At 40.0% G+C, this 4,508-nt stretch overlaps 1 long non-coding RNA gene across 2 annotated transcripts; it reads left to right on the top strand.

The window, feature by feature from the left end:
• The first annotated feature begins 473 nt into the window (after positions 1–473).
• On the top strand, positions 474–4,262 carry LOC129726713 (uncharacterized). Of its 2 annotated transcripts, none has more exons than XR_008728385.1 (4): positions 474–529; positions 587–887; positions 948–2,301; positions 2,358–4,262. It is a non-coding gene; the product is annotated as an uncharacterized LOC129726713 (long non-coding RNA). The 2 variants fall into 2 exon arrangements; XR_008728386.1 differs by having other exon boundaries at positions 948–2,305.
• The last annotated feature ends 246 nt before the right edge of the window (positions 4,263–4,508 follow it).

Below are 4,508 nucleotides of genomic sequence, written 5' to 3'. Positions count from 1 at the left end.
ACGAATGCAAAAAATATTTAGAAGTAATACATATGGTTTATTTTATGCATGCGTTCTTTCTCTACATCGTTTGGCATTCAACAGGTTTGTTTGTTTTTCATATTAGCGAAATGTTGCTCTCAGTGAAAACTTATTGTTATAAGATGAAAGTTACCTTCAATGAGATTCGAACCCGGGCCTGCAGCACCAATCACATTTGTTTTTCTTGCGCCTTTGCTATTTCAACCGCTGCTGAAGTACGAAAATGAGATGAGAATACCCGTATTTAAAGAATCATGTATCATATGTTTCAACTTCTTAGTAACACTATGTAAAAGCAGCTTTGAAAAATATAAATCAGTTTTAACGTATTCATATTCTTTACGACGATTTCATCACAATACATTTTCCGGACCTTCATTGAAGAACATTGAATGTTATCGATTTTATATTCCGCACCGCACACAGTGTTGACAACATTTTTTCTTTGAATCCCCTCTCTAGTTTGCGTTGTTGATCGGTTGATGCTGCTTGTTTTGTTTCTTGGCAGGTAATTTATTCGATCGAAAAAAGGTACAGATACAGGTAATCATATCGCTTACAACAGTCTCTACGTTTATATGTTACGGAAAAATGAACAACTACTGCATTATTCAGACGACATAAAATGAACACACTCTTTTATCTGTGCTACCTTCTCTATGGATTGTTAAAAACGGATGGAAATCCAATGAAAAAAGGATTCACATAATACTGATGGTGATGATTTGTGTTACTGGCCGCAAGGCGTTGCGGGATGTCGCCTACTCGAGAAAACCAAGAAAAATCCCAGTATAAAACCGGATACAAAGGTGCTGCGTGCTTTTAGGTGCAAAATAAAAAGGACAAAATTTGAAAGCTATTTTGAGGTAAGCAAACAGCAGTTCAAAAGTGTCACACTTACTACATACAATTTGTAATTGCTTTAGGCGTTCCGGGAATTAAAGATAATGGAGGCGAATTCGGATACCGACGAATATGCAAACATGAAGAGTCTGAGAAAAGTTTCAACAGCTACTGAACTTTTCAACCAGATCCAGCAAACAAAGCCTGTACCATCTCCGGAACTCAAATATTCGAACAAATACGCAGAATTCGCAGAGCCTCCAGATTTTGCGCGACCTGACCATAAGATTGATATGCGATACAATAGTTCTTCGCTGTTGGAGTCGAATATGAGTGAAAATGATTTCTGTGGTCTGCCACATACATTATTATTGAATCAGCCTCCAGTTAACGATGATCTATGACGCCGGATCTGTGCAAAGTACTGCAGGCATTGCATGTGGAGGTTGAGAGGAACAGTAATAAGATTGAAGAATGTAAACTTGTTGGTAACAGATCTATTGCACTTTTTTCTCAAGTCAATGCGAAACTAGATTTGCTTGCAAACCAAGTCAATATCAAACTTGACACCTGTGTTTCACAGAAGTTACTGCGAACCGAACAGAATGGAACTGAATCAATCAGTGCTCCCTTGAGCCCGGTTAAAAGTGAAGAAGAATTTAAATCTTTGGAAAAGAAAACTGATAATAAGCAGTTTGTTGAAGCTGTTATCAAATATCTTGGTTTCATGCATGGCAAGAGCCGGTATGTTGGGGAAGGCGGGACTGTTTGCCTGCAAATCGTGGACTATTTTTTCGACCGAGAGTTTTTAATGAATTGCTCATGGACTGGAACGAGCAGAAATAAAAATAGCGAAGAAAACATTCAATCGAAAATACCGTTTCATAAGTTTGACGGCGTCATTAATTTATTCCACGAGGTGGCCATGTTCTCCGATCCATCATATTCGCTTGTTCAGACCCAGAATTTTCTTAAACGTTGTTTGAGAAATGCCAAACAACGTTTCTCAGAAATAAAAGGAATAAGAGCTTCCGTTGCAAGAAAGAGGCGTAGGAGAGTTACGAAACAATCTGTTCTAAGTGATGAAGAGGAAAGGCAGTATGAAGAAGAACCATTTGTGGAATACGAAGAACTTGTGAAAGATTAAGAAGAGTTGAATCAGGATGAAGTAGAAGAACTGCTAGCTGAAAACAATCTACAGGGAAGAATGGATATTATTCAAAATAATATTTCGGTTAAAGAATACTTGGTAGAAGAATTTTGATGCAGGAGTAGAAGACTACAAAACTGTTATTGTTTTACCTTTGTTATACTAAACAAAGGTTATAAAATCGGTCGAAAAACGCAAAATAGATCCATGATCCGGAGGGCCAAATCGTATATACCATTCGACTCAGCTCGACGAACTGAGCAATGTCTGTTCGTGTGTATGTGTGTGTATGTATGTTGTCTGTATGTATGTGCCGCAAAATACTAACGCACCTTTCTTACAGAACGCAATATCCGATTTTAATGGTCCTATACGCAAACGAAAGCTACTGTGCTCCCCCAGAATGCTACCGAGTGGATTTTTGATTAGTGGCTTAGATTTTAAAGTATTGATCAAAGTGTATTTTTTATATAAGAAATTTAACTTTTAAGGCAAAATTAATGGCACGGAGAGCCATGTGCTGTATACCAATTTGCTCAGATCGACGAATTGAACATTTTTTGTATGTTTGTGTATGTGTGCCTGTACGAATGTATGTGTAAATATGTTTTTTTTTTACTCATCTATAGTTTATTTGACACGGCACAAATACAATTCAATGTTTAACGGCGCCAATTATATCTGGTAGCTTACTTTCTAAAGTATCTTAATAACTAAAAGCAAATTTTTTATCCTCGCTGCCGACTACGAGCTGAAACTAAATCTAACTTAAAGCTAGAATATTTTGCATTAAAAGCACAGGTTTGCTGTTTGATGGTTTTCATTGCCATAGGTAAGCAGCATATTAAATTTGTTCCGCTGCTGGGCCAAGATATTACGGACTGGCATATTGGGTTGTTTCCATCGGGCCTTGAGAGTATCGTGCGGGTCTGATTGCTGTTTCCGGATCCGGGGTCTTAACGTGTTCTTGTCGTTTGGTTGGATGTAGGCGGAAGGGAATAGGATTAAACTGGGGTGTGGATGGATTTCAGGAAAACGTATATAAGGGACATGTAGGATAGGTCACGGCTCGCCAAGACATCACGAACAGGAACAGCCGGCTGCCTACCTTCAGCCTGCAGGGAAGCTATTAATCTAGACCTGGCGTCACGGTGTACAGGGCATGACCAAACAACGTGCTCTATGTCGTGATAACCTTCACCACAGGCACAGATACCACTCTCCCCGAGCCCAACACGACGGAGATGCGCGTCAAATCTATAGTGATTGGACATAAGCCGGGACATCACGCAAATGAAATTCCGACCTACATCCAACCCCTTGAACCACGGGTTCGTCGATACCTTGGGGATTATGGAATGTAACCACCTTCCCAGTTCCCCCTTGGTCCAAGAATTTTGCCAACTGATGATCGTATTCTGACGTACAAATGCGAAAAATTCCTTAAAGGCAATTGGTCTTACATAAATATCACCGTTTGTTGCGCCCACCTTAGCCAAAGAGTCCGCTTTCTCATTACCCGGTATCGAGCAGTGAGAAGGGACCCACGCTAAGGTAATCTGAGTAGATTTTTCGGATAAAGCACTCAGATGTTTCCGTATTTTCCCCAGGAAATACGGAGAGTGCTCAACATCTTTCATCGATCGGAGAGCCTCAATGGAACTGAAACTGTCCGTAAAGATGAAATAATGGTCCTTGGGCATTTTTTCGATAATCCCTAGGGTGTACTGAATTGCAGCTAATTCTGCGACGTAAACAGAAGCAGGATTATCGAGCTTATGGGAGACGGTTAAATTGTTATTGAAGATACCGAAGCCAGTGGACCCATCAAGAAGTGATCCGTCAGTGTAGTACATATTGTCGCAGTTGATGTTTCGATATTTATTGGAAAAAATTTTAGGGATCTGCTGCACGCGTAAATGATCCGGGATTCCACGAGTTTCTTCTATCATGGATGTATCGAAAAACACAGTAGAATCAGAAGTATTTGATAAGTCGACACGATTTGGAATATTCGAAGAAGGGTTAGTATTTTGGGACATGTGATTGAAATACAATGTCATAAAACGGGTTTGAGAATTAAGTTCGATTAACCTTTCAAAATTTTCAATCACGGGACGGTTCGAGACCTCACATTTGATTAGAATACGAGAAGACAGGCTCCAGAAGCGGGTTTTCAATGGTAGTACTCCAGCTAAGATCTCCAAACTCATCGTATGGGTCGATTGCATGCAACCCAAGGCGATACGCAAACAACGATATTGTATTCGCTCCAGTTTGATCAAATGTGTGTTTGCTGCGGAGCGGAAGCAGAAACACCCGTACTCAATGACAGACAATATCGTTGTTTGGTAAAGCCTTATAAGGTCTCCTGGGTGGGCTCCCCACCATTGTCCGGTTATTGTACGAAGAAAATTCACTCTTTGTTGACATTTTTTCATCAGATACCTCACGTGACAACCCCAGGTGCTTTTAGAGTCGAACCAGACACCAA

This window comes from Wyeomyia smithii, chromosome 3 (assembly GCF_029784165.1).
Source record: "Wyeomyia smithii strain HCP4-BCI-WySm-NY-G18 chromosome 3, ASM2978416v1, whole genome shotgun sequence".
In the NCBI taxonomy this organism is placed as follows: domain Eukaryota; kingdom Metazoa; phylum Arthropoda; class Insecta; order Diptera; family Culicidae; genus Wyeomyia; species Wyeomyia smithii.
Note: the sequence above shows the minus strand (reverse complement) of the source record. Positions and strands in the feature narration are given on the sequence as shown.